Genomic DNA, 27,253 nt, shown 5'->3' with positions numbered 1-27,253 from the left:
GCCGTCGCGGAGACGCTAAAGCGTAGACTACGGTATGCCCTTGGACGTGAACAGCAAGGAGCCACAAAAGATTTATAAAAGTTACGTGGACGTCGGGTTTTGGGATCAAGCCCAGAACAACCTGTCCGATACAACCATCCCTTACACGAGACACACTGAACAGAGTATGACCGTCCTAAAAATATTCCTTTCCGGCAGACGCAGCGAAAGCATTTCTCAGGACCGGGGTCAGGAGGCGGACCCGGATTGGATTCGATACCTTCCCAGAGCAAGAGAATATGGAGCAGTCCCGCTGCAAGGAGCTGCTGGGAGGATGCAAATTTGTGGGAGGGACGCAGCAAATTAAATGGGGTTACACTGAAATGACAGTCCTTCGTCAGAAAAATCCCGAATCACTACGGTACATAGAACCGACTGCCTAGGGAAGCAGTCACTAAATCTAATCAACATAAATTACAGTGTTTATAAAGTATTAAATTATTATTATTATTTGTGAATTTATTTGGTTACTTTTTTCTTAATAAAAATATATTTGCGTTTATTTAAAAGTAATAAGTTTATACAGGAGCTTTCTCAACCAATTTTAACCAATGACCGCATTAGCAGCGTTTTGATGTACCTTTTTGCAGCCACTTCCATTGCACATAAGTTTGATCTTCTTCGCCTGGAAATAATATAAAATAAATGTTTAGTATGTTAAAAAAATAGTTTTTGTTCGCTGGTGCTATTTATTCTTCACTCACAGATGCAACATTTTAGTGAGCACGCAGCCGCAATTGTCCCGAAAATCCAGAGCCGTAATAAAATCCTCAAATCCCTTGCTGGCAGTACCTGGGGAAAAGATAAAGAAACGCTCATTACTACATACAAAGCAATTGGCCAGCAGTTTACGTGCTACGCGTCACCCATATGGTCGGCAAGCCTAAAAATGACTCCACTGGAAGAAGCTACAGGCCTGCCAAAATACTTTTCTCAGAATCGCCACGGGCTGCCTTCTTTTGTCCCCAGAACACCATCTACATAATGAGGCGAGAATATTCCCCATCAGGGAGAGAAATGAGATGCTAACCAAACAGTTCCTGTTGAATACCCAGAAACCTGAGCATCCCAACAGACATCTGATTGATGAGCCAACACCGCCTAGGGGCTTAAGGAGTCATCTCCGTAAGCATTTTGAGGAAATACGGCACCTGAGAACTCAGCCGTATGAATGAGGGTTATTAAAAGCGTTGGTTCCAAGAGGGGAGAAGAAGACGGGGCGGTTGCTGATGCTCGGCATTGCTACCAACTCAACTACGGAGATTGTAGTCATGAGTGGAAGCGGCCGTATGAGCTGGTGGCGCCGTGGGGCGTGGCTTGTTGAGCAGCAGAGCTGCTGAAAGGTAGTGAGGGGTGCTGAGGCGTAGACTACGGGGCGCCCTTAGGGTTCGATACCTTCCCGGAGCAGGAGTATGGCGCAGTCCCGCTGCAGGTAACAGTCTAGTTGAGGGGTCGACCGCTAATACGCGTCCAAAAATATCGACAGGTGTCAAACGACGCGTCTTGACATCAGTATTAATAATCCGAAGGCCGAAAGTAAGAATTTTAACTCGTTCAAAAGATATTAACGAAAAACAGAAATATTTCCCGCCGGTCCCTCCGAAACCAGGGGTGGGATCCATCGTATTTTTGCGCAGAACACCTCTCTGTATTGGCGGCCTTCGGCCGCGCTTATAAGAAATTACCCTGGGTGGGTCCAACACCGGTTTGTAGACCAAAACTATATCCGCGCAAAACACTTATGCTCACAACTTTTTTTTGTGGGTACACAACGTTACAACAACCACATGAAAATCGCCCACTTCAACTGCAAATATCTCAGAACTGAGATACAATTCTTATTTTCCGCCTTCGGATTATTATTTTCGAGATTATTCGCATCTTTTGATACCTCTCTCGATATTTTTGGTAGCGTATTAGCAGTCGACCCCTCAACTAAACTTTTACCCCGCTGCAAGGATCTGCTGGGAGGACGCAACAAATTAAATGGGATTAGACTGAAATGAAGCCGGACAGCACCGGCTGCCTTGGGAAGCGTTTATAAATAAATATAGAGATATTTTTTCCAATTGCTATTCACGCATATTCACCTGGGGAATTGATTTTAACATGGGTGCAGTCCATTGCCCCAATTACACGCGGAAAATTTGCCCTTTCTTTAAAAGCAGCCTGTGTTTCCAAGCGCTCCTGTTTCGTTTGAGGAAATTTCACAAAATCTGGTTGCAAGGATACTAGATGGTAGGAAACTAGCGTAATTGCACGTGAGGCATTTGCTTTTGAAACTCCGGAAAGGGCTGCCACAATTTGCTAAAAAGATCCTGGAGCATAGAACCGGAGTGCGATGAAAAATATTTGGTGTGGCTGCATTGCGTTGTTGCTGTAAACGGAGAAGTAATTTAGGGCAACATTTATAAAATATGATGTAAACTTACCGAGCTTCAAGATAAATTTTGTCTTTCATTAAAGAAAAAACCAACCAAGCAGCACCTTTGCACATAAGAAATCGTTCGCGAAAGTCAACATCGTTATAATAATGAAACAAGTCAGGACGCTCTTTAATTTTTCTTTTTCGTCGAAGCACGATTACCTGCAGAGCTTCTAAATCGCAATCACTTTCACCAGAATCTCGAAGATCCATTAATTTTTTTACAAATTTTCCACCGAGAATACAAATAAGCCTCTTCAGAGAAATTACAGATGTCAACAATAGCGGGGTTGCTATATTTGCATAATGAAATAAGTATAAATAGTGCCATTTAATTCAACTCAAAATTTGTACTACAGCAACACTGTTGAAAGTCGAGAATAAGCCAGCTAACAGGTAGGCTAATTTGCGACTTAGCTAAGCTTTGGTGGTGAAACAGAAAAATTAAAAAATATGACTTAACTAAGTTAAGTCGAGTTGGTGAAACCGGGCCTAAGAATATCCTTTTCGTCTAAAAATGGAACAAGAGTAGCTAATTTTGATGATTTCTTTTTTGGATTTTAGCAACACAATATCATCTTGAAAATATTTTGTTTGTGTCTGAATTATGATTTTTTGTATAGCTTTATGATACGAATGATGATTTTTGACTGGTTTCTTTAATATGATATCTATGAATTTTAAAATTAAAGCAACAACATTCCTTAGAAACATAAAGCTGTTTTTATGTTTTGTGTCTGCAATTATTCCTCGTTTTCTAGTTAGAGCAGTAACTAACACATTCTTTATTAGCCAAGGAGTTTCTAACACATTATCTTTTCGTGTAATTCTACCTATATCTTCTTTTAAAAAATTCGGCCCATTAAACCAAAAGCTATTTTCAATAATCTCATTCGGGTATTGGCCATGAGATATAATATCAGCTGGATTTTTTTTTTAGATTTGATTTAGAAAATTTCACATTAAAATTTTCATTACTTTTTTAATTTTGGGTTACCACTCTTTCTGGGTCTTCAAGAGTTTTAAATTGCTTCTGAAGGAAATTTAAAAGAATATCAATAGACGGAATTTCAGAGGAATCTACAAATGACTGTTCATATCTACTTTTTGTTCCGGTTTTCTAACAACTAAAAAAGCAGGAATGCATTTTTAAATTCTTCAAGTGATAATCAATACCTTGAAGACCACCTAGGTTTGCAGCCACAAAATCATACAATTGCTCTAATGATTTCGCCGATTGGAACGTAATTGGTTGAGCATCAACCAAGTTTTTAAAAATTTTACTAGTACTTAACCTTTCGTCATTATATCTTTTTTCCAAAATGTTTGCGTGGGACCCACATCAAAATTATTTCCGCATATGGCTAAATGCTCTCTTAAATTAAAATTTTCTCCTCTAAGATTAGTCTTGAAGGCAACTATTTTGTGAGTATTTGAAATTTCTCGGTTAAAATGAACTTCACAAAATATACCTTTAAAGGAAACTCATTTAAAATAATCTCCAAAAAAATACTGGAATTTATATTTTTGGCAATTTATTTGAAATTTTATTCAAAGGTTGTATGTGTTGCACATTGGAGGGAAAATTATTGGTTTGATTACATTTTTTGACAAGTTGCAATCCTTTATCCATTAGAAAATTAAATTCAATACCCAATTTATCTTCTTCAGCGAAAAATTTATCGAACTCGAATTTTATTCCGCACGATCTTCTAATTCGGTAAGCCGTGGTAATACAGTATTGATACCCAATTGGACATGATTACCATGACACCTTTTAATTTTTTTAAAAATATGCCCAAATTCTTAATAAACAGATTGTGCCTTATTTTAAAATTTAGTTCCAATACTTTTGTTTAATGAAACTTTAGCACTATTTCGAACTGGATCAACTGCAGGTCTAGCTTTCAAAGGCGAAAGTATATATCTTGGTGAACGAAACGATGGACATTTTTTGGGCATCTAAGATCTCATAAGCCCTTATGGTTCGATACTTAGAGATCATTTGGAAAAAGCGTAGGATTTCACAACAGCAGCACAAACATTTACAAGTTCAATATCTTTCCCCAGACATTCAGAACGAGTTTAAAGAAATTTGTGCAAAGCACGTGAGGAAACTATATTAGATCAAGGCAAGAAAGCCAAGTACTTTCCTATTATCGTTGATGCTATGCCTGATGCTAGTCACGTTGACTACATTCATTTTGCGCTAACTCCATTTCAATTCGAAAGCTACAAAATTTACAATTCAAGAACGGTTTTTGGCTTTCGTGAATTGTAACCAAAAAACTGGTCAACAAATCGCTGATCTAATTTGCCATACTCTAGGTAAACATGAAACCCCATTAAAAGATTGTCGTGCACATGGGTACGATAATGGCGCCAATATGAAAGGAGCTTACAACGTCACATTCTCGACAAAAACTCGAATGCTCAATTTGTGTGGTGTTGGTGCTGTAGAATGTTGTATGGCTGCAATTACTTTAGTCGGAGTTGTACAAAAATTTGACTGCGCAAGCATATGGCGATGTTACCGGCATTCTCAAGTACATCAACAAGTTCGAATGTATCTTGCTGTCCTCAATTTGGTTCAAAATACTGATTACCATTAATGAAAAAGACGTGGTTCTCCAAGCTAGAGACGCCACCATAGATGTTGAGGTCCGCAATCTAGATGCATTATTAGCTGATTTGAAGTCGATCAGGAACCAATGGGAAACAATTTTAAACGAATGCAAAACAGTTGCTATTCAATTGAACATCTTGCCAAAGTTTCCGGACATTCGAAAGAGAAAACCCAAAAGACGTTCTAAAGATAATTTAAATGAGATGATTACGGATGATTCAGAGTCTGATTTTAAAAACAATACATTCCTGGTGATCGCTGATTCCGTAATCACTGGCACTACTGAACGATTAGCAGCTATGAGAAATTTGTGCGAGACATTTTCCTTTTTGTGGCAGTTTGTTACGATCGTGGTTGACATATGTATGTTAAAACTTAATTTCGGATCGAAAACAACAACTGCATCAGTTATAACAGATATCCGCTCCAAAGGGTTGCCGTTAAGTATATAAGATGTCAGGACCGGCTTCACCCGGTGAGATGTCATTTGCCAGCTTTGAAAAGAGTCGATATCGGCCTGAAGCTGACAGGACAAGTTTGAATGCAGATATGTGTAACAAAGTTTTACATCATCTGCGTACATAAAATCTTTAGAATGCAAGACAACCTGTGGTAAGTCAGTAATGAACAGGGTAAAAAGTAATGGACCCAAATGACTACGCTGGGGCGCGCCAGAAGTTACATCAATTGACTTTGAAATATTGTTTTTGAAGAAAACTCGTTGCGTCCTACTTTCAAGATAACTTGAAATCCAATTTAACAAAGGCTTTGGAAAGCCCAGCAGATCAAGTTTATGAACAAAAAACTCGTGATTTACAGAGTCAAACGCTTTAATAAAGTCGGTGTAAATGACATCTGTTTGTTTGCAATCTAAAAATCCGACGCACAAATCCATGTTGACAAGGTGATATTAAGGAGCTTTTGAAACGCTTATAGAGTCTAGATTTAATATTATGAAGTCTTAGTGATTGCCTTGAGAACCAAGGTGCCTTACCCGTCGTAATACTGGAATAACGAAGAGAGCTATAAAACAAGCGTCTTCACACGCGTAAAGATTCGACCAGTCATAAGCACCAATCAATTTATTGAGCACACTAAAATTCGTCTTGGAAAAACATATCGTACGGGGTCGGGAATTCGATTTAGAAACATCAAGCATAGCAGGTTGAACAACATCCAGTACTCTCTCAAGCGTAGGATACAGAGGGTATTCAGGCAATGATAATGGGGAGTTCGGGTGAGAGTAATACCCGTAGAGTCATCTGCAACCACTAAGTCTAAGATTTTACTTTTGGAATTTAATATATAATTCTTTTGGAGAAGAGATGTATCTAGCAGGCTAATTAAAAACTCATGCTGAGTGGTGGGAGTCATGAAATTTGAGTCGATGAAATCACCAAGACCTACTAGGCGATCTTTGTAACGTAATTGCGAGTACAAACTACAAATCACATTGCTATGACAAGTATAAACGTGTATATCCGATTATGGCGGTATATATGTACGAGCAGCAGACAAAAAAACTCAAATCGTGCAATGCAAGCTTCACTGCTACCAGATAATTTAAACACAATTAGAAGGCGTTTTTGCTAGATTCCAACTTTTTTGCATGTGAACACGTCTTGCACTTCACCACACACAATCCAATTTCAATGTTAACCAGTTAACAGCAGAAAATTCTCTGTCAACAGTTTCAGCTGGTGTATAAATTCTCTGGATTTTCTCTTAATATGATTTCTTTGTAGGAATATAGGTATTCAGTAAGATTAATTAAATTTAAATTTTATTACTTGTAGCAATATATTTGCTTGTTTTATAATTTAATATGAATTTGAATTTAATTAATATAATTTAGAAATTTTAAAAAAGGTAAAATAAGCTTAATTTCAATGGTAAATGGAGGGTTGAAAATAGCCTTATGGCGTGCAAATTCGTATATACGATCAAAGTAGCAGATAAGACAGGATGAAAGTCATAGTAGGTTTGGCACACCTGTTAGGCACTCGTTTAAGGCTACAGGTGTTTCAGGTTCGAACCTTAATAAAGCTTGTTTTCTTTTTTTTTATTGATGGAAAATCCCGTTAACATATCGAATTATGAATTTTCGATAAGCAAAAGCCGAAAAGTCTTATGTCATTCTGCTTATTTAATTATATTTATTAAGTGTGGATTTTTTTCTGTAATTTGAAATAATATTTCAAGTATACAGTTGTATAGCCCTTTTAATTCTACCCTAACAAAGTGCAAATGTTAAGTTCATAGAAAATTCCGCCGATTTTTGGCAATTTTTTCCGTTTTTGACTATTTTGCGCTTCAAATTTTTGATTACCTTATTCTGACCTGATCAACTGAGCATGTATAATTACAAATACATTGCTAGAGTTGCGCTTTTCTGTTCATTTCAGAGATTCGGTTCTTTCGTTCTTTTTTTTCATCTTTTCCTTTTTTTGCAAGCAAATTTGTTCACTGCCGCTCAGACCAACGAAAAAAGTCAACAAGTATAGAAGGGGGTGTGTATGCAGCAATGCTTTGTGTAGGTATATTTAAATGTGTTATGAATAAATAAGTTAATATATATACATATGTATAATTAACTTCAAAAAAAGTTACAAATTTCGGAAGACCGAGGAAGTTGAAAGAGTACAGGCACAAATTGTAAATAAGAACTTTTCAAGTTTAATAAATATAATAATTAGTTTCTTAAAAAAGATGTTTTTCATAAATATATACGCACATATCGCATAAGTGGCATCATCGACATTCGTGCTCACTGTGAATTTCTACGTATGTATGTATGAATTTACAATGTTCGTGAACGAGAAGAGAGAAAGAATAACATTAGATAAAACAAACTAAAAGAACAAATAGAACCAAAATCGAAGATCTAGTTCACTTGTTCAGTTGAGAGACCCGGTCAATTGAACAAGTTCATAACGAAACGACCCAACTCTATACATTGCGCTTGCAAGTGCCAGAGCAAGTGCGAATGACCTCAAAAATATTTCGCTTTTGCTATTTTGTTTGAAGGTCAGGTGAAGGCGGCGAGGAAAAAGAAGATTTTTTTCTCCTCATTCGAAACTTCGAAATATCAGAAATGGAAATATGAAGTTTTGTATGGTATAGCCTCATGCCGTACGAAAGCCAAAAAACTATTTTCATACATTTCACACACGCGCCAATTTTTATGAGTGCCCTAAGGTTGTGTTAGTTTTGGCCTATATGTACGAGGCCGGACGAAATGTTTGAATGTGTTGGTAATAAGAATCAAATCAAAATTTAAGATTTTGTCTCTGGTTTGACTTTTGTGCTTGTGGATGAGGCGAATGCGGGTATGGAAATTAGGAAAAATGCTTGCATATTTTAGCGACATTTGCTATTTTGTATGGTCGCCTATTACCATGCCAGCTTTCAATGGTCTTGAAATGCCTTTTTAACTTTGAGAACAATTTCTAACAATTGAAAGTAATTCAACAATTGTTTGAATTTGGTTAGCTTTTAATTTTGTCAAATGGTTTTAGCACATTTTTTTATATTCTTGCAAAAAATTTTGCTTTGATATCGCATTGTAAGAAAACGCGCTTATCGGCAAAATTTTGCCATTTTGGCGCAATATCAGCATTTTTATAATTTCAGTTAAAAAAAAAAAAAAATAGAGAAGGATTTTAACTGGAGCGGGCTTCGAACCCACGAAATCCTACAACAATTCACTTGCCCACACAGCTGCGCCAAAAAAGCTTGTGAGATTTGATAGCCTAACAGGCTGTTATAAGCATGAGGTTCAATCTAGTGAGTGGTGAGTGGTGAGTGAATGCGTGGGACATATATATAACTAACGGTAATTTCTAACTTGTATTATCAATTTGCCAAATTCTTCTTTTCAAAGGAAGGGTGATGTAGCATTAGCAAAAATATAATAAAGTATCCTATGTAGTTGGGGCTTTAGTGGTACTTGACAGGCGCACGCAGTGACAACACGCATGGCAAGTACAATTGCAGCCAACGTCACACAAACGAAATAAAAAAAAAATAAGATAGAGAAAAAAAGAACGAAGCGTCATTATATTTTCGACACTGTAAACCTTCGGACGCGTTTCTCAATTTTTACTTCAATAAACCCCAAGTAAAGTTTAAATCAAATTAAAGTTTTTTTATCACAACCTAAATGAGTTACTGGCGAAGGAGACCGCCTCGGGAAGAATTTTAGGTAACAGTATGGCGACAATATGGAGGCGGCGACCTCCAAGACGGTGAACCAGTGGTAAGAAGTTAACACACATGGCGTACCATAAGCAGTGTCGGACACGGTGAGATCCGAAGATGGCAGGTGACACAACATGGCGACCGTGAGGCTGGAGCCTCGGTCAGCTAAAATTGCGCGGAGAGTAGAGTGGAGTGAAAAAGTGAAAAGTGGTGGTGCAGTGAAATACAATCAAATTTAACACAACTTAGTAAATTTAAAATAATCAAAAGTAATAACATCAAACACCAAATTTTACAGAAATAAAAGAATATAAATTAATCTATAATATAAAAACCTAAATTCTACGGAGATAATCGAAAACAATAATATCAAGTACTAAATTTTACAGAAATAAAAGAATATAATTTAATCTATAATATAAAAACCTAAATTCTACGGAGATAATCAAAATTTTACAAAACTAAAGTGCAAAATTTAAGTACGGCAGAAATAAGACAATTATAAACAAAACTTTTAATGAGAAAGGAGGTAACAAAATTTAACAAAAGAGTAAAACCATAACACCAAAATTTTAATCGAAACGTAAATAACACAAAATCTTCGAAATAATAAAACCAAATAAAACAAACAGAGATAATACAAAATTAAGAAAAGCATAAAAATTTAAAAAAATTTATTTATACGAAAGTAATTTAAAGTGCGGAATTAATTCGCAAACTGTACCATCAGTCACCAAATTTCATAACGACACTCCTCCACTTGCTCATATAACGGCAGGAAAACCACGCCATACATGCCACATACATATATACGCATAACGGCACGAAAACCACGCCATATACATACATATATACGCATAACGGCACGAAAACGACGCCATATAAAATTTGTACACCAGCAGCGCATAATACTGGCAGCGCAGTAGCAGCAGCAGCACCAACATCGCAGCAGCAGCGCAGCAGAGGAAGCAGCGGCGACTAAGGCAGAACCTCGGAAGCAGCATTTAAGTATATTACTTACATATGTATATGTATGCAAATTTTTTTTCCACATACACACATTTACGTATATACATAAATTTTTTTGGATTTTGACAAAAACGGTGGTACCGTTGAACAACCAAATACATTTTTGAATAAAGCGGTGCGTACGTCTAAACTTAACAATTAATACTTTTTCAGTTTTCAACAATTCTAAAATTTTTGAACCATTTTATAAAATTCAACATTTACAAACTTACATTTAAATTTTTCTCTCAAGTTTCAACTCATTTTACGAATTTACATTTCCTTCAAATTTTTAATATTTTCAAATTTTTAATTTAAAAACTTCTGAACTCATTTTACAAATTCCCATACTCTCAAGCTTCAATTTTAATTTCAAATTTTCAAACCATTTCACACATCTTTCATTCAAAGTTTCATATGTCTGTATTTCCATTTCTCAAATTTTCATTATACTTCAGTTTTTTTGATACGTACATTATCCGTAAAATTTTCACCATATAAAACCGAGTGAACTAGATAAGCAGTTTACGTGTAATCTGAAAATTTTGGAATTTTGATATAAAAGGTGGTTGGTGGAAAACCAATTCAGTTTTTTTTTTTTTTGGATATAAGCGGTGGTTTCGTTAAAAACCATTTGAATTTGTTTGATTTAAGCGGTGGTTCCGTTAAAAACCAAAGTGAGATTTTTTTTTTGATATAAACGGTGGTTCCGTGAAAAACTAAATGAGATTTTTTTTGAACAAAGCGGTGCGTCCGTGATTACCAAATTACTGAGATTTTTGCAAATTTATACTTATAAATTTTTGAGGCCATTTTAAATTCAATTTCTTCTTGCAGCTTTCTCAAATCAATATTTTCGTTTCACTTAGATTTTCCAGTAAATTACAAATACTTCGTTAGCGACAGTTCACTGTAAACCAGTTCCCTATCAAATTTATTTTTCTCTCAACATTTCAGCTTCAAATATACATTCAAATAAGTGCTTCATTAATTTCATAGTAGTGTAAACCAAATTATTTTACTCTCCTTATAACTTCATATGTACAACTTTAGAGATAGGAAGCGAGTTCACAGAACTTCAGATTCAGAACCAGATTCCAATAAATTATCTTCAAGCTCCGAAAGTTTAACTTCATCTTCGACCGAAACAGTCATAAACCAGGAAAAGAGATTATCTTTGTCGACAGATTTCCAGGGTTTCGAAGATTCTTCTTGCAAAAATTTAGCTTCTTTTAAACTAGATCCAAATCTTAACGATTCAAATAGTGCAAAATTAACTTCATCTTCTTCCAATTTAGATTCAAATTTTAACGATTCAAATAGTGCCAACTTAGTTACCCCTTCTTCTAACGTAAACCCAGATCTTAACGATCCAATTAGTACAAACGTTGCCTCACCTTCTTCTAATTCAGTTTCAAGTCTTAACGATCAAATCATGGCAACACTTGCGCAAAAGAGATCTTTCATTACCATGTGTGCTACTTCTATTAGAGAAAACTACAGCGGTGATCCTCTAGCACTTGAGTCCTTTATAGACAAAATTGAATTACTTGAAGAGTTCGCCGATGACAATTTAACTGGTACTTTCATAGCATTTCTAAAATCAAAACTCGAGGGTAAAGCACGCGAAGCAATTCCAACTGAGGTAAATTCCGTTAGTCAAATTAAAGCCGCGTTAAGAAGTAGAATTAAACCCGGCAATTCAAAAGTTGTCGCGGGTAAAATCGCGTCTTTACATGTTGTAAACCAAAACTACTCGGAATTTGCCAAGCGTGTTGAAGAATTGTCAGACTCATTAGTTCCCTGATCATTGAAGGTATGACGCAAGCGAAAGCTCACGAAATGGCTGTAGAGCAAACAGTTAACTTATGTAGGCTGAACACTCGTTCAGAATTAGTAAAGTCAATTTTAGCATCAACTACTTTCAGCGATTCAAAGGACGTAGTTGCAAAAATGATAGTTGGGCGTAATAATGAGGTTAAAGAACGTCAAGTGTTGGCGTTTCAGTCGCGTGTTAATAGGCCAAATAGTTTTCGAGGCGGATTTAGGAGACATAATTACAGTAATAGGTTCAATAACAATAGCAGTCGTTTCAATAACAATAACAGTCGTTTCAATAACTATAACAGCAGATACAATAATAATGGAAACAGTTATAGGTTTAATAACAATAGTAGAAGAGGCCACAGTAATAATTCTAATAACAATAATTCGGGCAATCAGTCTAGTTCTCGGGAAAACAACAGTAACAGACGTGGAAATGTGAGTAATAATGCTAATGTGCGTGCTTTAAACGCGGATGCCCCTCAGGAGCGAACACTGGGGGAGCAAGAGCTAGAATACTAGATGAAAACTTTCCTAAAAACGCTGTTTACTGTTTGAATCTCAACTATTCTGATTTCATCGAATTAAAATGTAGTGATTATTATAAGCCATGCACTTTTCTCGTAGATTCTCAAGCTGATATTTCCTTAATTAAATTTTCAAGTTTAACAGATAGAGTTCAAATTAACGGTAAAGATATTATTAACATAACAGGTGTAACAACAGATTCGGTTTCAACGTTAGGTACAGTAAATACAAATTTAATTGCATCAAATTTACAAAATCAGTGAAACTTCAGAAAATACAAAAAAGGAGACCGCCTCGCGAAGAATTTTAGGTAACAATATGGCGACAGTATGGAGGCGGCGACCTCCAAGACGGTGAACCAGTGGTAAGAAGGTAACGCACATGGCGTACCATAAGCAGTGTCGGACACGATGGGATCCGAAGATGGCAGGTGACACAACAATAGCTGCCAGGTGGAATGACATAAAAGAACACACATCGATACCCAAGGACTTGTTTTTGACCATGGTCAAATACTGCATCAAAGATAATAGTTATTTTAAATATAATGGAAATTTCTATGAACAACGCACAGGAATGCCCATGGGATCACCAGCGTCCCCAGTCATAGCCAATATCATCATGGAGGAATTGTTGAGTAAATTTGAAAGAGGCGCCATTATCAAACCACGTCTTTTGACCAAGTATGTCGACGACTTCTTTGCTGTTGTCAGAGCAGACGAGATTGACAACATCCTTAATATGCTCAATGGATACCACCGGAACATTCAGTTCACGATAGAGGTAGAAAAAGATGGTCATTTACCTTAATTTGATACTCCGATTATAAGAAAGAATAATGAATTACTAATCGACTGGTACAAGAAACCAACTTCATCCGCAAGGCTTATCAATTACAACTCAAAAAATTTACGCAAAACAATCTTGAATACCACGAAGAATTTTATTAGAAGGGTTCTTACGATAAGCGATAAAGTGTTTCACAAGAAGGACATAGCTATAATTTAGAAAACGCTTGCCCAAAATGAATTTCCCCACGAACTGATAAATAAACTGGTACGAAATTTTCATGAAATATCGCACAACGCCAGGTCAAGGTACACAATTGTCAAAATTTACAAATCAGTAACATATGTCCCTGGAATAACCGAGAGAATCAAGAGTTCAAATTTATATGATCAGGAAAAATACAGATAGCATTTTCATATAATAACACTCTCAGACAGGTATACAGCAACATGAAAGACAGAAGAAGAGGAGGAGAAATCTGACTTAATTTATCAAATCCCATGCACTGGTGACGGGTCCCACATATGCAACAAGGTACATGTGGGGACTACTAAGCAAAAACTGAAGACGATAGATTCCGGCCACAAGTCCAACATAAAGTTAAGGAACAATTCTTCGGAAAATAAGACAGCCTTGTCTGCCGATTGCATTAATACTGGACATCGCCCCGATTTTGAAAACGTTAGAACTATAACAAAAGGTAAATTTGGAAATGCTTCACATTTTGAACACCCGTATTATCAGGAGAATGAATTTTAAATCAGGCTTTGAGCAATGTGCAAGGGTTTACCGAAACTTGGTGCTGAAACAACAAAATCACACAATGCAAGCTTCGCATAGCTCATTGTAATATATATATTCCAGCAAACATCCCGCTATCAACAATCTGGACTACAATAACAAGAATGACTTACTTATTTAATTGGCGCTTAACCGTCTAAACGGCTATGGCCGTCCAACAAGGCGCGCCAGTCGCTCCGCCAACCTGCGCCAATTGGTCACACCAAGGGAGTTTAAATCATTTTCCACCCGGTCCTTCCAACGGAGTGGGGGCCGCCCTCTACCTCTGCTTCCATAGGCGGGTTCTGATAGAAACACTTTCTTGGCCGGAGCATCATCTTTCATTCGCAAAACATGGCCTAGCCAGCGCAGCCGCTGCAGGGTCCATAAATCTTTCGAAGAAGTTTTATCTCGAACACTCCCAAAGCCGCTTCATCTGCTGATGTCATGGTCCACGCTTCTGCCCCATATAGCAGGACAGGTACGATAAGTGACTTGTAGAGTATGATTTTCGTTCGCCGAGAGAAGACTTTACTTTTCAATTGCCTACCTAGTCCAAAGAAGCATTTATTGGCAAGATTGGATCTTCAATGGATTTCAGTGCTAATGTTGTTGCTAGTGTTGATGCTGGTTCCCAAATAAACGAAGTCTTTTACTATTTCTAAATTATGGCTGCCAACAGTAGCGTAGTTGCCAAGGCGCGTTTGCGCTAGTTCTTTGCTCGATGACAGCAGGTACTTCGTTTTGTCCTCATTCACCATCAAACCCATCTTTACCGCTTCTTTTTCCAGTTTGGAGTAAGCAGAACTAACAGCGCGGGTGTTTACCACGAGGATATCAATGCCATCAGCATATGCCAGTAATTGCACGTTTTTATAGTATATCGTTCCAGTGCGGTTAAGTTCTGCTGCTAGTATAATTTTCTCCAGCATCAAATTAAAGAAATCGCACGATAGGGGGTCACCCTGTCAGAAACCTCGTTTAGTTTCGAACGGCTCGGAGAGGTCCTTCTCAATTCTGACCGAGCTGATGGTGTTGCTCAACGTCATTTTGCACAGCCATATAAGTTTTGCGGGGAAACCAAATTCAGACATAGCGGCATATAGGCAGCTCCTTTTCGTGCTGTCAAAGGCGGCTTTAAATTCGAAGAAGAGGTGATGTGTGTCGATTCTCTTTTCACGGGTTTTTTCCAAGATTTGGCGCATTGTGAAAATCTGGTCGATGGTATATTTACCAGGTCTGAAGCCGCACTGATAAGGTCAAATCAGCCGGTTCACGGTGGGCTTCAATCTTTCGCACAATACACTTGAAATGATCTTATATGCGATATTAAGAAGCCTGATTCCACGATAGTTGGTGCATTTTGCAGTATCCCCCTTCTTGTGGACTGGGCAAAGAACACTTAAATTCCAACCGTCGGGCATGCACTCGTCCGCCCATATTTTGCTGAGAAGCTGCTGCATGCGCGTTACCAACTCCTCGCCGCCGTACTTGAATAGCTCCGAAGGCAATCCATCAGCGCCCACGGCCTTGTTGTTTTTCAATCTGGTTATTGCTATTCTAACTTCGTCATAATCGGGTTGGGGACATATATCCCATCATCATCGATTGCGGGATCGGGCTCTTCATCTCTGCGCGGTGAATTGCTGCCTCCATTTAGGAGAGCAAAGAAGTATTCCCTCCATAATCTAAGCACTCTCTGGACATCAATTACAAGGTCGCCGTTTTCGTTCCTACAGGAGTTTGCCCGGTCTTAAAACCTTCCGTCTGTCGCCGTATTTTTTGATAAAATTTTCGGGCGTTATTCCTGGTGGCTAACAGCTACGGCTCCTCGCACTCACGCCTTTATGCTTCTGCTTATTTCTTCCTAAAAAGGCGTCTCGCTTCAGTTTTCAACTCACGATAGCGTTCACACACTCCTCTTGTCGCGCTCGCTTTTAACGTAGCCCTGTAGGCAGCGTCTTTTCTGTCGGTTGCGGCGAAGCATTCTTAATGGTACCAGTTGTTTTTTCGTGGCCGCCGGTAACCAATTTTTTTCTGGGCGGCAGTACGAAGTGCTTTGGAGATATGCTCCTACTGCTCCTGTCTTCCTTCAGGATGAGTTGTGCTCTCAGAGAGCAGGTGTGAGATTCGAGTTGCAAAATCATTGGCAGTCTGTTTTGATTGAAGCTTTTCGACTTCTAGCTTTCCTTGTGTTTTTTGTTCCTTTGTCTTAGCCGCGTTGAGGTGGGTGCGTATTTTGGCTGCAACGAGATAATGGTCCGAGTCGACGTTAGGTCCTCGGATCGTGCGCACATCTAAAACACTGGAGGCATGCCGTCCGTCTATCACAACGTGATCGATATGATTGCGAGTATTTCGATCAGGAGACAGCTTGATGTATTTTTTTATGCATGAACCTCATGCTGGATAACACCATGTTTCGAGCACCGGCAAAGTCAATCAGCCTCAGTCCGTTAGGAGAAGTTTCATTGTGCAGGCTGAACTTTCCGACTGTAGGGCCAAAAACACCTTCTTTGCCCACCCTGGCGTTAAAGTCGCCAAGCACGACTTTTATATCATGACGGAACAGCGCTCGTAGGTGCGTCTAGTGTCTTTCACCTAATGAATGATATATTAAAAAATTTTGCTTTTATTCGGATATCGGCGAGGCGCTCGCCCACAGGCGTGAACACCAACACTTGGCGACAAAGGCCCTCTCCCACCACGAATCCGATGCCGAAACTGCGCTTATTCGTATGGCCACTCCAATAGATGTCACAATTTTTGATCTTCTTTCTTCCTTGCTTCGTCCAACGCATTTCTTGGATGGCGGTGATGTCAGATTTTGCTTTGACGAGGACATCAACCTGCCCGGCACCAATCCCAACCAGAGAGCGGGCGTTCCAGGTGCATGCCCTCAGTTCATTGTCCTTCAAACGTTTACCATGGTCGTCATTAATAGAGAGTGTATTTATCCGAGGCTTGTTGTTTTATTTCATTGGAGTATGGTTTTACGTGGCGAGTCCCGAGTCCAGCGCACAACCCGCTCAGCTCCAAGATGAATTATACAAGGGGCGCCTCAGGGTGGTGTCCTATCCCCACTTCTGTTTAACTTTTACATATCAAAACTACCTTCGCCACCAGAAGGAATTACTATCGTTTCTTACGCCGATGACTGCACAATAATGGCCACAGGCCCGGGCCCAAAGATCGATGAGCTTTGCAACAGAGTATACGGCTACCTCCCTGATCTCTCCAGCTTTTTCGCCTCGCGAAACCTGGCATTATCACCTACTAAATCATCCGCGACCCTATTTACAACTTGGACGTGCCAAATGTCGACCATTTTGAACATCCACGTAGATGGCACTACGCTACCGACTGCCCTACACCCCAAAATCTTGGGTGTGACGTTTGATCAGGATCTACATTTTGGGGAGAACGCAGCCGCAATTGTTCCGAAAATCCAGAGCCGTAATAAAATCCTTAAATCCCTTGCTGGCAGCACTTATGAAAAAGACGAAGAAACGCTCATTACCACATACAAAGCAATTGGCCAGCCGCTTGCGTGCTACGCGTCCCCTATATGGTCGCCAAGCCTAAAAACTACCAACTGGAAGAAGCTACAGGCCTGCCAAAATACTGCGCTCAGAACCGCCACGGGCTGTGTTCTTATGTCCCCAGAACACCATCTTCATAATGAGGTGAGAATACTCCCCATCAGGGAGAGAAATGAGGTGCTAACCAAACAGTTCCTGTTGAATACCCAGAAACCTGGGCATACCAACAGACATCTGATTGATCAGTAAGCCCCGCCTAGGGACTTAAGGAGTCATCTCCGTAAGCATTTTGAGGAAATACGGCACCTGAGAACTCAGCCGTATGAAGCAAAAAAACACGAGCAGGTCCTTGGTGAACTCCACAAACAGCCGTTGGATCTTTATGCCGGGAATTGCCCGGTGAATCCAGTACTCGGGCAACAGTACCCAAAACTTGCGGAAGAGGAACGCATACTCCCCAGGGAAATGCGAGTCACTCTGGCTCAACTTCTTTCTGGATACTGTAACAGGTTACACTCTTACATATCCAGAATCAACCCCGACATACAAAATGTATTCCCGCTTGCAATGTGTGCCCACATGACACCAACCATCTCTTTAATTGTAATGTGGAACCAACGCCTCTAACACTCTTTTCATTATGGTCCACCCCTGTCGTAACAGCAAGCTTCCTTGGACTCCCGTTAGAGGATATTGATGACAATTTGTGATCGGTCGCAGCTATTAGGTGGGGCGAAACAACAACAACCCGCTCTCTCTATCATGCCATTTGCTTGGGGATGGTCAGGAGATGTATGCATTTTATGAGAACCTAAAAGTTTAGTTAATTCCGTAAAAAAATTCTAAGTGAATTTTGAACGATGTATATTGGAACGATTTTCCGTCATCCCTTGTCAAATTGGGTTTTGAGACAAACCGGTTTCGGCGTTGTGCCATCATCAGTGTCGATTTTCGTTCTGATCTGTTGTTGTCGTTTGTCCTGTATTTATAGTTCGTAGGTATATGAGCAGGTATTGTCAAATTAATGCTTGTGTATATTTAGTTATGTGTATGTGCTGTGTGTCCATTCAGAACCGAGGGTGGTTTACTAATCGATTTGTGTGGCTGACTGGGGTGGGTAGAAATCTGTGATTTTAGTCGTTTGACCTTCTTTGTTGGTTTTTTGTTTTGGTGTGTTAATTGTTTTGTGTTTATTTGTTGTTGTGTGTTTGTCTGTTGTACATGTGTGATTAAGTTGTTTCCTGTAAACAAGTTTTAAAGGCTCGAATATTGTGTCAGAAATTGTGTTTATCTCTTCGTTTATTATTCTACCGTCGAATATTTTCTGTTTATAGATTTCCATGTTTTCGAGTACGTTGAGACGTCGGCCCTTTTCCTGTATGTGAAGAACCCTAACTGTTTTATTGATGTTTGCTGGGGAACATTCATTCTCGACCATGTGATTCGCGAAGTTAGACTCGGGTATAATGTTTGGATTCCGTATTTTTTTGTTGTAATCTCTAATATGTTCTCTGAACCTCGTTCTTATTTGCCGTCCTGTTTGTCCTATGTAACTATGCTGGCATCCGCTGGTAAGCTTGTATACGCCGTGGCTGCTAAGCGGATCCTCTGAGTTAATGTTAGTTCTAAGTTTTCGCCCTAGATTGTTCGATGTTTTGAATGCTGTGTTAATGTTGTTTTTTTTAAAGAAGTTTGCCAATTTATATGTTGCTTTTCCAGTATAGTCATAGTCGTCCAGCTATTATTTTCCTTTTCATTATTTCTTTTTGGTTCTCCATTTGTCCATCTGAGCTTATCTACTAGTGCTTTTTTATATCCGTTGTTTGCAGCGATATTATATATGACCTCAAGTTCTCTCTTATATGCCTCTTGTGTAAGAGGTGTTCTTTCAAGTCTATGTACCAAGTGCCTTAATGCTGCATTTTTATGCTGTTGAGGATGATTTGAGTTATTGTGTATTATTGTGTCGGTGGCCGTTGATTTTCTATATATGTCATAGTTAAATCTTTTGGCTTCTTTATCAATATTTATCGTGAGGTCTAGATAGTTGATTCCTCTGTCTTTTTCGGTTTCCATTGTAAATTTTATATTTCCGTGCTGTTTGTTGAGGTACTCCAGTACAAGCTCTTCGTTATTAGTAGTTAAAACACATATTATGTCATCCACGTATCTAGCATAAAATGACACGCCTAATTTTGACTTCAGCTCCTGTATGTACTTTTCTTCCAGATTTTGCATGAACACTTCTATAAGAATTGCTGATGTGGGGCTTCCCATTCCAAGACCGTTTGTTTGTCTATATATTTTATTGTTGAATTGAAAATAGTTTTGACGTAAAGTCGTTCTTAGCGTATTTGTGATTTGCATACTTTTCACTTTGTTTTTTGTGTTATGAACTATTGTTGAGCTAACTATGTCCAAAGTCTCCGATAGTGGTATAGATGGGTATAAATCTTTTATGTCAAAAGATACCAATTTGCTGTTCTTGTTAGCTCTACGGTCTCGAGTCTCTCTATTATTTCTGTTGTGTTAGTTATTGCATATTCGTTCCTTAGCTCCAGATTATCTATTAATATCGTTTTTAAATATTTGGACAGTTTGTAACATGGTGCGGATTTAAAATTAATGATGGACCTCATTAGCGTGTCCAGCTTGTGGATTTTTGGTAGCGCAACCAGTGGAGGAGCCGAAGGGTTCATTTGGACCAATCTATGTGCCATGTTAGAATCTACTATATTTGTTGCATTTTTTATAGCAACTTTGATTTGTTTTTGGTATTCATCCTCTCTCATTCTACGACATTTCATTTCCTCTATGACATCCTCGGTTTTGGATATATATTGCTCTTTTTCGATTAGCACAGTGGTGTTTCCTTTGTCCGCTTTCGTTGTGACAATATTGTCTTTCCTTAGTTTATGCCGTAGATTCTTTATTGTTTTCTCCTCTGTATTCGATTTTTGTCCTTCCTGTGCTTTCACCTCCTTTTTTATGATTTCCCTGCACATGTGTCTTGCGTGCTCCTGTTCTTCCTGTGGTATCAATGATATTGCGATCTCCGCATCTACAATCGCTTGCTCCGTTTTTCTTGCTGTATTCTGGTCCATGATATTGTGCTTCAGGCCCTTTTCGAGAAGCTGTGCCTCTTCCTTGGTAATGGCCACTGTTGTGAGGTTAACGAACTTGTCATGAAACTGGTGAGTGTTTTGGTTTTGGCTACCCTCTCGTCGTCCTGCCAGCTTGTCCAATTTTCGGTTCAGCGACCTGTATTTTTGTTGTAGTTCCTGATCGACCTCTGTCTTAATGCGGTCGAAACATTCCATTAATGCAGCCGTAGGTAGTTGTTCTGCCAATCTTAAATGGATAGATAATAATTCGGCATTTATCTCATCCTTCTTCGAGTATAAGCTTTCCAACTCATATTTTAAAAAATTCTTTTCCGCTTTTTTAACTGTTTTCCTGCTAGATTTGGTATTTGCCTTTATTGTTATTTTTGCGAATTTCGGAGTAACATTCAATTCCAGGCATTGTTTGTTGAACCAAATGCTCGCCTTTGCTTTATATATTTTCAGTAGGCGTCGCTTGTAAATTGTTAGTAGTACGTTCGCGTTCAAGTTAAAAGCCTGACAAGCAATAACTGACTTATCTTGTTTGGTTGATTTTCCGACAGGGTGGATAAATGATGTATATTGGAACGATTTTCCGTCATCCCTTGTCAAATTTGGTTTTGAGACAAACCGGTTTCGGCGTTGTGTCATCATCAGTGTCGATTTTCGTTCTGATCTGTTGTTGTCGTTTGTCCTGTATTTATAGTTCGTAAGTATATGAGCAGGTATTGTCAAATTGATGCTTGTGTATATTTAGTTATGTGTATGTGCTGTGTGTCCATTCAGAACCGAGGGTGGTTTACTAATCGATTTGTGTGGCTGACTGGGGTAGGTAGAAATCTGTGATTTTAGTCGTTTGACCTTCTTTGTCGGTTTTTTGTTTTGGTGTGTTAATTGTTTTGTGTTTATTTGTTGTTGTGTGTTTGTCTGTTGTACCTGTGTGATTAAGTTGTTACCTGTAAACAATTGTGTCAGGAAGATGTTCGTTTATTATTCTACCGTCGAATGTTTTCTGTTTGTAGATTCCCATGTTTTCGAGTACGTTGAGACGTCGGCCCTTTTCCTGTATGTGAAGAACCCTAACTGTTTTATTGATGTTTGCTGGGGAACATTCATTCTCGACCATGTGATTCGCGAAGTTAGACTCGGGTATAATGTTTGGATTCCGTATTTTTGAATTGTAAACCCTGATCTACTGTAATATTTAATGGTATACCAAAACGTGGTATATAATTTTGAATAAAAGTGTTTACTATAGTATTTGTTGAAATATCTTTAAGTGGATAAGCTTCAGGCCAACGTGAAAATCTGTCAATAATTGTTAAAATATAACAATTTTCATTTGAAACTGGAAGAGGTCCAACAATATCCATATGAATATGTTCAAAACGACCTGATGGTATTTGAATTTTTTGAATAGAAGATTTAGTATATCTTGAAATTTCGGATTTTTGACAATCGATACAAGATGAAGTCCACTCGTTAATTTCTTTACGCATGTTAGGCCAATAATATTTATTTTGAATTAATTTTCTAGTTGTTCTCATACTTGGATGAGATAATGAGTGAATTTTGTCAAATATAATTCTTCTCATAGAATGTGGAACATAAGGTCGAAAAGGTTGTAGAGAAATATCCCCCCATATGTTTAAATTAATTGCTGGAATATGAACCTCTTTTAAATTATTTGTAGAATTTTGATCAGAAATGGTTTTTTGTAAAAATGTATCAGTTTGTTATTTTTTATATAAAGTTTCTAAATTTATATCTTGAGTTGGAATTGCATTTATTTCTGGAATTGCCTTTTCCACGTATATATTGAATATCATTTGTAAATTGAGCAATATATTCAAGATGACGTAGTTGACGAGGAGATCTACCTACTTTAGAATTTAGAATATTAATTAAAGGTTTATCTAATATATAAAATTCTTCTGTCACGGTTTTAGAGGCTGAACTCCTCCGAAACGGCTGAACCGATTCTCATGAAGTTTTGTGAGCATATTGGGTGGGTCTGAGAATCGGCCAACGTCTACCTTTATTTTCGCTACGTGTCTAGGGTCTTGAGATCAAAACGCGGACCCGGGTACCCCTAGAATGTGTTTATACAATATGGATATCAAATGAAAGCTGTTGATGAGTGCTATAGTACAGGATAATTCTCATACAACTTGGAGGCTAGGTTCTCGATATATAGCCCAAAACGTGGACCCGGGTACCCATAGAATGTGTTTATACAATATGGATATCAAATGAAAGCTGTTGATGAGTGCTATAGTACAGGATAATTTTCGTACAACTGGTAGGCTAGGGTCTCGAGATATAGCCCAAAACGTGGACCCGGGTACCCCTAGAATGTGTTTATACAATATGGATATCAAATGAAAACTGTTGATGAGTGCTATAGTACAGGATAATTTTCATACAACTGGGAGGCTAGGGTCTCGAGATATAGCCCAAAACGTGGACCCGGGTACCTCTAGAATGGGTTTATACAATATGGATATCAAATGAAAGCTGTTGATGAGTGCTATAGTACAGGATAATTTTCGTACAACTGGTAGGCTAGGGTCTCGAGATATAGCCCAAAACGTGGACCAGGGTACCCCTAGAATGTGTTTATACAATATGGATATCAAATGAAAACTGTTGATGGGTGCTATAGTACAGGATAATTTTCATACAACTGGGAGGCTAGGGTCTCGAGATATAGCCCAAAACGTGGACCCGGGTACCTCTAGAATGGGTTTATACAATATGGATATCAAATGAAAGCTGTTGATGAGTGCTATAGTACAGGATAATTTTCGTACAACTGGTAGGCTAGGGTCTCGAGATATAGCCCAAAACGTGGACCCGGGTACCCCTAGAATGTGTTTATACAATATGGATATCAAATGAAAACTGTTGATGGGTGCTATAGTACAGGATAATTTTCATACAACTGGTAGGCTAGGGTCTCGAGATATAGCCCAAAACGTGGACCCGGGTACCCCTAGAATGTGTTTATACAATATGAATATCAAATGAAAGCTGTTGATGAGTGCTATAGTGCAGGATAATTTTCATACAACTGGGAGGCTCGGTTCTCGAGCTATAGCCCAAAACGTGGACCCGGGTACCCATAGAATGTGTTTATACAATATGGATATCAAATGAAAGCTGTTGATGAGTGCTATAGTACAGGATAATTTTCATACAACTGGGAGGCTGTGTTTTTACATTATGAGTATCAAATTGAAGCTGTTGATGGATGCTTTAGTACAGAGTAAGTTTTACACCGCTGGGTGACTACGGTCTCGAGATATAGGCCAAAACATGGACCCGGATACACCTAGAATGTGTTTTTAAATTATGGGTATCAAATTGATGCTGTTGATGTGTGCTATAATACAGAGTAAGTTTTATACCGCTGAGTGACTAGGGTCTCGAAATATAGGCCAAAACATGGTCCCGGATACCGCTAGAATATGTGTGTATTATGGATATCAAATGAAAGCTGTTGCTGAGAGCTCTGAAGTTCATTGTGATATTCGATTTAGTCGCATCAATCTGGCAAAACTGATAAATATTCATGCGAAACTGAAATAAAGACATGAATTAATAATACCCACATACTTATTTGCATAAGTCCTATTCGATTTGCCTGAAATTTCGTATATATATTTGCCTATATTAGTATTTACGACGCTTTTTTCCGGGAAGTATAATAGAGGCGGACTGGGACTGGGATTAGGACTAGGACTGGGACTGAGACTGAGACTCGGAGTGGGACTGGGACTGAGACTCGGAATGGGACTGGAACAAAATACATACCACCCTCTGGGACTGGCAGTAAGAGATGAAGAAGAAGGAGAAAAACTTGAGAGAAGAGAAAAGAGAGAAGGAGACTGAGAAAGAGATAGAATGAGACGAAGATGGAGATGAAGCGAAAAAGGCGGAGGGAGGAGTGAATAAAGAGATTAGGAAAAGGTGTAGAGGGGTAGGGCAGAGTTAGACGGAAAAAGCTTATTAAAATGTATGCAGATAGGCCAAATTCAGGGCAGAACAACGTCTGCCGGGTCTGCTAGTGATCAGTATAAATTGTAAAAGTTCTACCTTCAAGAAAATGTTTAAAATGTTTAATTGAATTATAAATTGCCAAAAGTTCACGATCTATTGTTGAATATTTAGTTTCTGTTGTAGTTAATTTGTTTGAAAAATAAGCTAAGGGTTCTAGTATATTATTGCTAGTTTGTTGAAGAACTGCTCCAATAGCAACATTTGATGCATCTACTGCTAATGATAAAGTACCATTTTTGTCGAAATGTGTAAGTACAGTATTTTTAGCAAAAAGTTGTTTAACATTTTCGAAAGCTGTTGTGGTTTCATTTGTCCAGTTTAATTGTTTGGGTTTGTTATACTCAGTTGAGCAGAGCTCACAGAGTATATTAACTTTGATTGGATAACGGTTGGTTGTACAGGTATAAAGGAATCGAGATAGATATAGACTTCCATATATCAAAATCATCAGTATCGAAAAAAAATTCGATTGAGCCATGTCCGTCCGTCCGTCTGTCCGTTAACACGATAACTTGAGTAAATTTTGAGGTATCTTAATGAAATTTGGTATGTCGGTTCCTGGGCACTCATCTCAGATCGCTATTTAAAATGAACGATATCGGACAATAACCACGCCCACTTTTTCGATATCGAAAATTTAGAAAAATCGAAAAAGTGCGATAATTCATTAGCAAATACGGATTAAGCGATGAAAGTTGGTACGTGAGTTGTACTTATGACGCAGAATAGAAAACTAGTAAAACTTTGGACAATGGGCGTGGCACCGCCCACTTTTAAAAGAAGGTAATTTAGAAGTTTTGCAAGCTGTAATTTGGCAGTCGTTGAAGATATCATGATGAAATTTGGCAGGAATGTTACTCTTATTACTATATGTCTGCTTAATAAAAATTAGCAAAATCGGAGAACGACCACGCCCACTTTTTAAAAAAAAATTTTTTTAAATTAAAATTTTAAAATAAAAGTTAATATCTTTACAGTATATACCATTCAAGGTTCGAATCGAGCTCAAGGCCAGAACAATAATTTTTTTCTAATGATAATTATTGTTATTTTTTAATTTTTCTAAATTTGAAAAAATGTATTTTTGTTTTTTTGGAATAGTAAGTAGAAAATTTTTAAGACAACCTGCCATAGCTGCGCAGATAGATCCATTTCGAAGGGTGCTAAGCCTTCATCATCAGTACGCTTTAGGCATGCTGCGCTAACCATTTAGCTATACAGCGGTGGTTTGTTTGACTGGCAAATTTGCTACTTCTATTCCTTTTTACCAACTATAATTATTCAGTGTTGCGCCATCTGGCGCAAATCACTGACAATGCCGGATTTTTGTTTATTGTCAATTACTTTGTTTGACATTCCCAAGTGCTCATGGTTTATTAACAATTGTTTTTGTTTTTATCGGCCTATTGATAAATCATTCAAGGTTCGAATCGAGCTCAAAGCCACAACAATAATTTTTTTCTAATGATAATTATTGTTATTTTTTAATTTTTCTAAATTTGAAAAATTGTATTTTTGTTTTTTTGGAATAGTAAGTAGAAAATTTTTCAGACAACCTGCCATAGCTGCGCAGATAGATCCATTTCGAAGGGTGCTAAGCCTTCATCATCAGTACGCTTTAGGCATGCTGCGCTAACCATTTAGCTATAGAGCGGTGGTTTGTTTGACTGGCAAATTTGCTACTTCTATTCCTTTTTACCAACTATATTTATTCAGTGTTGCGCCATCTGGCGCAAATCACTGATAATGCTGGATTTTTGTTTATTGTCAATTACTTTGTTTGACATCCCCAAGTGCTCATGGTTTATTAACAATTGTTTTTGTTTTTATCGGCCTATTGATAAATCATTCAAGGTTCGAATCGAGCTCAAGGCCAGAACAATAATTTTTTTCTAATGATAATTATTGTTATTTTTTAATTTTTCTAAATTTGAAAAATTGTATTTTTGTTTTTTTGGAATTGTAAGTAGAAAATTTTTCAGACAACCTGCCATAGCTGCACAGATAGATCCATTTCGAAGGGTGCTAAGCCTTCATCATCAGTACGCTTTAGGCATGCTGCGCTAACCATTTAGCTATACAGCGGTGGTTTGGTTGACTGGCAAATTTGCTACTTCTATTCCCTTTTACCAATTATATTTATGCAGTGTTGCGCCATCTGGCGCAATTCACTGACAATGCTGGATTTTTGTTTATTGTCAATTACTTTGTTTGACATTCCCAAGTGCTCATGGTTTATTAACAATTGTTTTTGTTTTTATCGGCCTATTGATAAATCATTCAAGGTTCGAATCGAGCTCAAAGCCAGAACAATAATTTTTTTCTA

General features: G+C 38.0%; 1 protein-coding gene and 1 long non-coding RNA gene across 4 annotated transcripts in view; one reads left to right on the top strand and one right to left on the bottom strand.

Moving 5' to 3' along the window:
- Positions 1 to 27,253, top strand: part of LOC137235445 (uncharacterized) — a 900,888-nt gene that overhangs the window by 476,262 nt on the left and 397,373 nt on the right. The gene's annotated exons all lie outside the window — the stretch shown is intronic.
- LOC137234286 (uncharacterized) lies at positions 468 to 2,926 on the bottom strand. Its single transcript, XR_010947765.1, has 3 exons — positions 2,130 to 2,926; positions 744 to 831; positions 468 to 664 (listed from the first exon to the last, which is right to left on the bottom strand). It is a non-coding gene; the product is annotated as an uncharacterized lncRNA (long non-coding RNA).

The sequence above is a fragment of the Eurosta solidaginis genome, chromosome X (genome assembly GCF_040869045.1).
Source record: "Eurosta solidaginis isolate ZX-2024a chromosome X, ASM4086904v1, whole genome shotgun sequence".
In the NCBI taxonomy this organism is placed as follows: Eukaryota; Metazoa; Arthropoda; class Insecta; order Diptera; family Tephritidae; genus Eurosta; species Eurosta solidaginis.
Note: the sequence above shows the minus strand (reverse complement) of the source record. Positions and strands in the feature narration are given on the sequence as shown.